Source organism: Charadrius vociferus, unplaced genomic scaffold, assembly GCF_000708025.1.
Source record: "Charadrius vociferus isolate BGI_N301 unplaced genomic scaffold, ASM70802v2 scaffold375, whole genome shotgun sequence".
Taxonomy (NCBI): domain Eukaryota; kingdom Metazoa; phylum Chordata; class Aves; order Charadriiformes; family Charadriidae; genus Charadrius; species Charadrius vociferus.
In genome coordinates this window covers 760,359-771,464 of record NW_009648440.1, presented here as the reverse complement: position 1 = coordinate 771,464, position 11,106 = coordinate 760,359, and positions in this window count along the sequence as shown.

Below are 11,106 nucleotides of genomic sequence, written 5' to 3'. Positions count from 1 at the left end.
TTCCAAAACCTGCATTGCACCCCCGGGATTTCCCGCATAGGCGGCAGGGACGGCAGCAAACCCCGGTCCCGCCGGCTCAGCTGTCCCCGGGCAACCGGCAAGGGATGCTCTCTCCGCCGGCAGCTCGGTATGATTTTTTTTCGGGGAACACGAGCAACCAACCGACCCCCACCTTCCCCCTGTTCGTTTTATAAGAGCCCCTCAATGCTCAGGGCATTGGTTGTTTTCCTTTACGTCCCTTTCAGGTGTCATTTCTGAAGCCTGAGCGCAAGGGTCGAGTTTTGTTTTAACACAGGGGTGATTGCTGCGTCTTGCCTTGTTTTGTGGCCAAGGAAACATGAGATCTGCCCCAAGTCCCAGGCAGGGACGGAGCGTACTCGGTTTGCCTTCTGTCGCCTTGCACCTGGAGGGTTTCTAAGGGCTGGCAGGAGAGGGCTGCGGGGGGGGAGGCTGCGGTGTCGTTTGCCGGGCCGGTCCCACTGCCCCGGGCAGCGGCTGCTGTAGGAAAAGCTGGAGAGGTTCAACTCTCTGAACACCCCTTAACTCCTGGGTAAACGTGAGCTAGTGAACTAGGGAGGGAAAAAAGGCAGCAGAAAAGAATTTAAACGTTGATAGTTACCACAGTAAAATTATCTCCTATTTGTAAAATACACACACACACATAAGGAAAAAAAAAAAAAGGCAAACCTCAGATCAACAGGGGAAAAAAACCATCGCTGAAACAAAAGACAAGCCAGTGCCTTTCTAGCTGGCTGGATAATCGGGGAGGGTTGCAGCCATTGCGGCTCTGCCTGCCCTAATTCCCGTCCCCAGCTCCGACTGAGCAACCGCAGCCCCGCAGTCCCCGGAGGGCGGCAGAAAGCTGGCTCCTTCCTTCCCCGGCGGTGCGGGATGAACCCGTGCTCGGCAATCGGGCTCTCTGCCAGCCTCCACCTTTTAGCAGCCTGGCTCAGCCCTGGAGAGGGGGGGCTGCGCCTTGCTCCCCCCTTGGGCTGCCCCTCTGATGCGGCCAGACTGAGGTGGTGGTCCATTTTTTTTCCTTTAAAGGGGAAAAAAAGGTCCCTTTCTCACCTGCTCCTTTTTGGAGGCTGTAGCAGAGAGATGGAGCGGGTCTGTGCTGGGAGCAAAAGCTCAAGCCAGGATGCACAAACTGGGAAAAGCTGTCTGAATTGTAGCGTGGGTAAACAGGTTGGTCCTTATGGAGGGAGCAGGGAGGGATGGTATAAAAGTAAGGTGCAGTACCCATTTCTTGCAGGACTTTCCGGTGGCTACGTCTACGCCTCAGAAGAAGCAGCAAGGCACTGTTGGTCCCTGGCTGGTTTGCACGGGCTGGGGACAAATGCATAGGTGACTCTCCCAGTCCCCTTCCTCTTCAGGGCCCTGTTTAAATCTGTGCAGCTGATTTCCCGCCCAGTGCAATCCAGTAGGCCCTGTGATGGGTTGGCAGCCCAAGGAAACAGAGGCCAGTTCAGCCTTCCTATTCATCAAGGCTGATTCATTAATAATTAGTGCTATTAGGTGCACTACAGCAGTGCCTGAGGGCACCAATTACAGGAAAGTGAGCTTGTTAAATCCAGAGAGCCAGATTCACCCTCTGTTACTGCCGCCTGATGCGGAGGTGGTGCCTCCAGGGTGGGCAACAGCAGTACTCCTGGCTTTCTAGGTATGCAGTCTCTCTGCCTTCCCCCTCCCTCCTCCTCCTCCAGCTTTTCCCTCCTATCCTGCCTTAGCTGCAGATCCTGCTTACAGGGGCTGCTGCAGAGTGAGGCCGGTGCAGGAGGTGGCTAGCAAGACTAGTGGGAGGAGGTGGCAAATCAGGTTATTTTTCAGAGCCACTTCATTCTTTGTCACAGGGCAAAAGAGTGAGTTTTGGGTTGGTTTTTTTTGGGGGTGGAGGGAGTGATGGGGACTGCAGCAGAGGAGTCTTTGTTACAAAACCGGATGCAATTTTAGCTGTCCAAAGGAGTTGCTTTAGGCTACTGGCAGCTGATGATCAATGGTGCTTTTGGCAAATATGCTTCCAGCTGGCTGCTGTCTCTCCTGAGGGACAGTTTCAACCCAACGCCCGTTGCAATGGTGCTACAGCAAGACTTTTGTTTGCTTTGGGCTAAGGACCTTCTGCTGCCCGGTTCCACCAGTGAGAAGAAAAGCTGGAGGTGATGTGAGAGAAAGACACAGCACTGTCATTGGTGAGTTATTGGCTGTTCCTTTCTTCTCCAACCCCCGCAGTGGGTCTGTGTTAGAAGATCTTACTCAAAGCCACATACTCCCAAGCTAAGAGTTTGCTAATGGATGGGCAGGCTGTGCTGACGTAGGCTTTGCTTTTCAGGAGGCTACTGCAGAAATAGGTTTAAGTGGTTCAAATGGTCAGAAACCCAGCCTGTGGCCTCTACCCTAGCTTTTTGGGTTTATTGTTTGCTTTGTTTTGTTTGTTTGTTTATGTCCTAAGCTGATATGAAGGAAAGATGGAAACAGCCTGCTGAAGGTCAAGGTGAGACTGACCAGTAGTTCACCCAAGTGCTGGTATCCACTAGCAAAAATCCATGCCCACAGGTACTGGAAGTCTCTTCAGCAAGAGAAACAGCATTGCTGCAAGGGACAAAAAACTAGCCCCGACCTTCTTTACACAGCCTTTCTCTGGGAAGAAGTATCCTCTGAAGTCGATATGCATTCTGCCTAGGTAAGGATTTTGAATGCTCAGTTTTGCCTCTGACAGGGGTGCTATCTAAATATGAACTCCAGGTTCATGCCACCAAAATACGAAGTGCTTGTGTGTACATCGTACTTTGCACCACCAGGTCTCTTTCCTATGATATCAACTTATTAAGGACTGTGAAAAACTTACTAAATCTCTCAAGCATCAAAGATCAGATCTGCAGGGCACCATTTTTTTGCTGTGAAGCAGCAGACTCAAGAGTGGATGGGCAGCACATCCTTTAATACCACTTTAGTACCACCAATTTTTATAACAGTTTGGAAACTACTGGATATTCAAGCTGATGCTCCCTAAGGCAGGGGACAAAATACCAAACCCCAGCCGATCAAACAGAAAAGAACAATAGAAGAAGGAAGAAAGGAAGAAAACATTAAAAAAAATCATCACTGATGTTGATGGGAATTGTTTTAATCAGATTTATCCCCCCATAAACCACCTCTGCTACAGACACTATCAGTAAGTTTTCATCAGGACAGGCTCGATACATGGTCTAATTCTGCCAAATGCTCCTCTTCAAGAGTCAAATCAAGTGTCCAATATAGCGTCTCTCTTTGTCAGAACTTCTAATAGTAGTATCTTACGTATGAGAAGTTTTACAGTAAATTGATAGTTTGGTATTTATGCTCCTTTCTGCATTTCATTTTGACTGTGTAGTGAAAAAGGTCTTATCTGTCCCTGCACTCCTTTGGGGCACTTTCAATTTTCCAGTCCTCTGGCACAAGCCACCCTTTGCAGAGGAATGATTCCTGTAAAATCACAGCCCCATTTAATTTACCATGTTCCAATAAACCCTAAATTATGTTTTCAGATGAAAAAACCCAGAACATGTATTTTGTTAGCATGGAGCATTGGTCACATTAGTTTCACAACACCTCATTTAAGGATCCAATATGTCAGAAAATTGTCCTAAGCTTTGCTTTTTATTGAGACTTAATAGGCGTCCTTGTCCCTTTTACTAGACCTGTGATGCAAGACTTGGTTTTGTTCTGTTGCCAAGACGTTTCATTTGATCTCTCTCACCCTTATTTCTACCGTCTATTAAAGGGGAGTAACACTGAGATCTTCAGTGGGTGAAAAAAGGTACGCGAGGAGGTAGGCATTATTAATTAGAATGATCTTATTTTATCTTTTAGCTTTCATCAGAAGAAAAACGTCTGGATTGAAATGACAACAACAAATAATAGGTGAAGGATGCTTCCCTGTGGCTTCGTAGATCTGCTGTGTAACAGAAAACATTCAGCCTGGGGAGCACAAGAGTTGTGGTTCACGTCTCCCATGGAAGAAGCTTCATTTTAAAGAATGTTGTAACATATCACCTAATGCAGATGCTGTGCTACAGGAATTTCAGGCTGTGAATTTCAGCCTGTGTATTTGACCAGGCTGTCGAGGACACATTGCAATACCTGTCCTTCTTGCAGAGATCCCAGTCCATCTTCAGCCATGTCTCTCTCTACTGGTGAGCTCCCTGGTTTTGCTGTGCACCAAAGCTTCATTTCATTTCCTTCCCTCCTGTGTCTTCAGGTGTCGGCGGTTTGTGCTCTCTCCACCTAAATCAGAGATCTGGCACATCGATATGTAGAAGGCTTAGGAGAAGAAGAAAATATCAATATTTCACTGAATACACAAAGTTGTACAACTCCCCCATCTCCATTTTAATGTCAGCTGTGGTTAGTTTGGGGTTTTTTTTCTGTAAGCTGAGTGTTTTCAGCTTTTCTTTGAACCCCACCTGGGTGAATAGCTTGTTTTTCCCCATTGCTATCCTTAACAAGGAACTGAGAGGAGTTTGTTCAGGTTCAGTAGTCAGGCAGTCCTGAGGTGGCTGACTTTCTAGGAAAAGCCACAGCAGGAAGAAGCGGGAGCCAGCCTACGCACCGGGCACAGCGTTTGCCGATCTTTAGCTTGTGCTCCGACTCATGCTTGTGTTAAACGAATCGCCATTAGCAACTGTAATGTAGACAAATGCAAAGAAAACCGAGCCGGACGCTTAGTCATGGAGCTGCGCTTAGAAATGATGGCCCATTATAAGGCAGCTTCCCCGGCTACAGCGGAGCTGTGCCAGCTCATGGCAATTTAGGACTTGCTCCGCTTACGTTAGTCTGCGGTCTGAAGTTTCTGATCTCGTCCTCTGCGTGAACTAGATCATGCAAATTGGGGTACGGGCATCACTGGGAAGTTGAGTAGGTTTCCGTATGAGTACCGGTCTGAGAAGGAGCAGCAATTAGCTCTAAATTCACTCCGCTGGCCTGTCATTTCTGAGCTCCCCTCCTGCTGCTCTGCAACTGGAAGCCCTGTGCTCTAGAAGAAGGGGAGAAGAACATTTTGCTCATGCTCATATATAATCAAGTCGTCTTGTGAGCTGCTGAATCTGTGAAATTGTATCTCCCGTGGTGTTCAGTGGTAATGACTGTCTCCTGTGTGGACTCTCTGGTGTCTAGCAATACAGTTGTGTTTCTGCAGTGGATGCACTCCCGGGGTTCTTCTCCTCTGCCTGCCTGCTTCCACAGCACTTGTAGGCAGCTCAAATCTTTGAGACTTCCATCCCCTGTCAAGTTCGATCAAACTCAGCTCACAGGCTCAAAAATTATTTAGGAGGGACTGACTGGCACTTGCACAGACAGTGTGATCTCATGATTCCTTTCCTTGGGAAACTAGGCTACCAACCTAGCAACGGGGGAAAAAAAAAGCCATCCTGCTAGGAAAAGGGACCTAAACACAGGGAGGAAAGAGAGAAGGTGGGAGAGGAAAGTGAAGCTGTTTTGAAGGGAAAAAGAATGAGCCTTGTGGCTGCAGAACTCTCACACACTTAAAGGGCCAGCCTTGGAGAGGTACACTGGAGAAAATAATCTCCATGAGATGGCAAGATCTCTTGTGAAAATTAGTACGGGAGAGAAATCACCTGGAATCATCTCATCACCAGGCATCCTAAATGGATATTTATATGGATTGTCTCCGGTGGTACCCGTTTCTCCCTACTGACTAGAAGAAGGCACACAGACACAACTAGCGTGCAGCCTGTGCGTCTGCAGTATCTGAAGTGAGGTGGGTCCTATCCCAGATGGAATGACCCTCTTGCCACTCACTCTCCTTCACACCAGAGTTTTCCATGGTGCTGCTGTAGGGTTTGTCACTCTGTACCACGTTTGCATTTTAGAAAAGCTGCTCTGTGTCTTAATAGCTGCAGATGTATGCATGGTTTGATTGGGTGTTTATAAGCACTTATCCTCTGTGCACTAAAAAATTTCCTGTCTTTGTACCTTATGGAATAAAATCCTTTAAGTGAGCTTTAATGATTCTAGCACTGCTTCTTTACAAATTAGAGAGCTGTCATCCTGATTTTATTTGACATCACACAATATTTGAGGCTGTCAAAAGTATTATAGTGCATACTCATATAAATTGATATTTAATTTTAGTAATTATAATGTCACTAATTGTATTTTTGCACCTGTTGCAATTACTGACGTTCAGCTCTTGAGCTCTGCCTTTTCCTTTCTAGATTTAGGTGTTCCTTACTCTTTAATCTTCCCTACCTATGGTAGATCATATACACAATTAAACTAGGAAATAAAAGCTCAGACCTTCTCATCAATGGCTCTGTGTCAAATACACGAGCTAGTTTGAAAATCTGGGTGTTCTCAAAGTGCAGGATACAGTCAAAACCCCACTACCTATTACCATGCCATTTTTATGAGGCTTAGTTGGAGTTGTGTTACCCCAATGTTGCATAGTGCTTAAGTGCTTGTACTTCTCTGTTGCTAAAGGCCTTCAATTTGCGGTTTTAAGAGGGCTTTTTTTGCTCGTAGCCTTTCACCTAACATACCTTGGGGCTGCTATGGCAGCTCCTTGGCCTGGTATCTCATGCTCTTCTCCTCACAGCCTTGCACTGGTGCGTTCCCTGAGAAAGGGCTTGCTTTCCTATGCCTCAGCCATCCCTCTGTCCTCTTCTCCTCTGCCTTCTCCTCACGTTGCTGTCAAGCTATAATTTGTAGTCTGCACTGAGGTTCCCCCACCCTGTCCACCTGATGCCTTCTAGACTGATATTACAACAAATACGACAGATAATGAGTAAATAATAGTAATTTTAGTATATGATAAGTATTACTTAATTACAGATGTGTACAAGGCTTAGCAGCCAATTAGCATGCAACATTTGTACCTAATTAAGCATAATTCAGTCGGCGCCAGTGTTGTCATCAGACAAAGATCACCAAAAGGCAGCTTGAGCAGGCTTTAATGAAGGGTATAATTTTACCAGGGGAAAATCATAGGTGATGGGTTTGGATATGACTGTGATCTCCTGCTGCACTGGAGTGGACACCTAGGAGAGGACATTCACCTGAGGACCCCCCACTGCATCTCTTCTTGGCTGGCCACTGGGGACAACTTCACGTTTAACGTTGAACTCAATATATGCCGTCAGCTACAAAAACGGTGAATAAAGCATGTGCTTTGTGCCTGTCAACCTGTCTCAACTTTCTTTGTGTTAAAGCATAAAGTCAAAAATTATCTGGGCCATGGAATTCCTGATCTGTGCCAGCAGAGCTTGGGGTCAGTGATCCTTCTTCTCAAACATACCTAAGACCCATTGGCCTCTGGGTTATAGTCCGCACAGAAACTTATTTTGGTTCAATTTCGTTAATAGCAAACCTTTCATGGACAGTATATCTTTATAATTAGTGCCATATGTCAACATTATTGCCTATTATTTCACATCTATTATTTCACTTTAGGAGTGGCTTTTATTATTTTAGCTTGAAAAGTCTTCCCAACTGTCTTAAATTAAACCAATATAAATTTAATTTAACCTGAAGGGAATTATTACCTCCCAGACAATTGCTGTGCTTCTCTCCAATCCTAGCAGTATGTGGTGCAGCAAGGTTTCGTGTCCTCTGATGGAGCCGTGGCTGCATCCAGGCTGGAGTGTCCACATGGCCATCAGCACTAACTTCACTCAGTTTCGCTGTTTCAGCTCACCTGCAAAAAAGGCCTCTGATCGAGTGACCAAATTCACTGCATGGTACAAATGTACATACTCCATAGACCAGATCGTAGCAGTAGTGCTTGAGCTGGGTGCCCGGTGAGTGATGAGGTGCCATGACAGTGGGCAGGTATTATGTAAGCCGCTTCTTGTACAGTTTTGCACAAACACTTATGTTCCAGCTTCTTTGGAGCAAAGACCAAGAGATGTGGCAGCTGAGATGCTGCCACAGAAGAAAAAAATTAAGACAAAAGGAAAAGATCATTTGTACTGAAGGGTCTGGAGAACTCAACCTTAACAACAAGGTGAGTAACCTAGAAAAGGACCTACCACCCTTAAAACAAGCAAGTCTGAACAAAAAAATTTGACTTCCCAACATCAAGACGCCCACTGCCCCAACATACGCAACAGGCATCCAGGCAACATCAGAAACATGGCTCATGTCTAATGACTTAAAAATCACCAGTGAGGGTGATTCCATACTTCCTCAGCCTCTCTTGGTGCTGCACTTTCTTCACTGTCAAAGGTATCTTTCTCCTAAGCCTAACTGGAATTTTCCAGCTTTAGAGGTGACTATGAACAGGTTGGCTGAACACCTGTCAGAAGTGACATAGACCAGACATGGACCTCAAGATCATTTCTGGGCCTCTCCAACCCTCTTTCATGGCTTTCTAGAATTCCAGTGTGATAAATGAACAGCTACAGGAAATACTTGCTCTTTTAAAATATTTGCTCTTTGCAGAACACGTGCTGTTAATTAACTAAACAGTATTATTTGGTTATCAATCATTACCATCACTGAATTTACGAAAATATTTGCTAACCGGTGTAAAACCAGGAGGGGTCAGCTTTTCTGAAGTCTTACTGGAGCAAAGAGTTCCAAACAAATACATGAGGTTGCTCTTGCACTGGAAAGTCAGTATATGTTACTTCGGGGTCAGAGTGGTGGAAGAAGTCCCAAGACATGAAGCAGTACTGGACACCAGCACACAGCCTGCTAAGTGTGTAAATCAATCAGCACCAAAACAGTTAGCAATATTGTTGCTTAGACTTGACATCATTATGCTTCAGAGTTAACTCAACTTTAGATACAGCTCTGCAGGGAGGGGGATTTACAAGGAAGCCAGTAACTGATCTTGCTGACATTTGGGCTAAAGTCTGTCTAAACTTACTGTTCCTTGGGACACCTTATGCTAGTTGAGCACAACAAGGAAAAAACATTTTCCTCTCTTTGTGCTGGTGTCTCCAGGCTGACATCCAGGCTGGAGAAGCAGAGAGCTGGCATGCTCGGAGATGTGTAACGTGGGTGCCTCCTCCAGAGACGTGCCAGTTGCTGGCTGCTACTGGCTTATGGCAGGAGATACAGTAGCAGAGCTTCCCACCCCACTGGGCAGTCTGACCTGTGCCAGGACTGACTGTGAGACATTTCTCTGCTGATAAGCTTTGAGAGCTTCCCCGTGTTTACACGATGTTAGCAAATACTCCAATCCCTCATGTGCCCAGGGGGGCAGTAGAAAAAAGCTGCTATGGTATCACCTTACGTACCTGTCATACAAGCACAGCCTCCCTCAGGCTCAGGCTCCCTTCTTAACTGGTGGCATCCAAATACTAGCTTTGAGGTCAGCAAAACATCTCTAATCCATGTGAACAGGTGGTTGGTCTCTCTGAGCTCCTGGCTGGGGCAGAAGGAAAGTCCTCTCAGTCAGATCCACCATGTCCTCAGCTGGCCGCCTTTCTCTGCCATGGCTTTTTTGCAGCACACCTTTTCCCAGCAGCCTTATAAACTATATTTCCCTCACCAACCATAACTGTGGTCAGCCAAGACCTCCAAATGTCAAACCCTATACTAGGAATAATGTCTCCTGGCGGCACATCTTGGAGACCTGAGGGACTCCCGGCAAAGGAAGTAGATGATAAAGCAGCGGAGCTTTGGTATTTTTACACTGTGACAGGCAAACTTTTGTATCTCAAGTAACTTACAGAAGCCGCTTCAGAAGAACAAGGTGTAGGAAGAAACACAGTCAAGAGGAAAAGGCTTACGCTGAATATTTCCATTCAGCATACAGGAGAGTTGCCTGGTTACATGCAGAGGTTTGCCACAGTTTGCTGTGTAAACAGTACTTGGCTTTAGCGTGTGGACTCAGCCCCTTGCTTGGAGGAGCCAGGGTGAAAATTGACCTGCAGACACTCCACATTTGGCACTGAGAAAAGAAAGTCCTTGGGCCTGCGGAGCCCTGAGATGGAGCTTTAAGTACGTATTTAAAGGTCAGACAGCAGCTTTGGCAACTCATTTTAGCTCTGTTCCTCTGACACATTCCTAAAATGGGCTTAGTCTCTGGATGCACCTGTTAAAGAGTATAGTGTGAACAAAATCTTTTACGATCATAAAAGTAGAGTTCCAAGTCACATTATAACTTTGAAGAAATATAGCTCTGGAAGACATATTTAGAGCAAAAGAATACACTGACTGCAGCTGGGAGTATTGCGTTTGGTACTGGAGATGACCGTGTAGAAGCTGTGTGAGGAGTACACAGAATATATATTCCATGTATTGTTTTCCAGGTCAGTGAAACTCCAAATACAAAATGCAACCATCAGGAAATTTCCTTGGGTTTGTGGCACTGATGAGATTCTCCGAGTCCCTCTGGGCTTGATTTTCAAAGGTGCCAGATCCTCTCAGTTCCCAGTGTTATCAACCGGAGCTGGGGTTGCTGATCTTGAAGCTTAAGCAAAGGTTGAGTTATGGACTTCAAGACACTATTGAAATATTTTGTTCTTAGCCTGCTCTGCAGATATGGGTCAGCTGTAGCTTTTAGTCCCATGTCTTACCTGCCTCAGGGTTGGATTGATGGGAAGGTTATTTTTGAAATAAAAAAAAAAAAAAGATCATATAGAAAAGAAAACTAGCCATTTTGGGTGTTTCTGTGCTCTAACCCACCATCTTCACCTGTTCTCCCTGAAATGCAGTCTTGGTTGTATGGACCTGTATTCTCTGAAGCTGTTTTTTGTCCACAGACGTAGCCGGACTCCCTTGGGTAATGCCTTTTTACTTGTATCACCAGCCAAATTCTGACACAGCTCTTCAGCAGGTGGAGGGGCTTGTTAACTGAATCTCCCCTCAAATCAACCCATGGGGCCATGCTAGATAATGCAGGTCCCCAAGGAAGTTTCAGATGCAGGGCTGCAAATTATTCCTCAAGAAGTTTATCTTCCTATTCCCCCTGCACTTGTCCCTTCCCTCCACCCCAAAACCGTTCCACCAGCTTCTGAAGCACCCCTTGGATGCTCACATCCCCAGGACAGGCTGATCCCAAGTGAAAGGGGCAGCGGAGCACTGTGTGAGCTGCAGGGCAGGAGACACCCTCACACAGCTGACTTTGGCCAGCTGCCCCCCAGTAGCAGCCCCCATTCT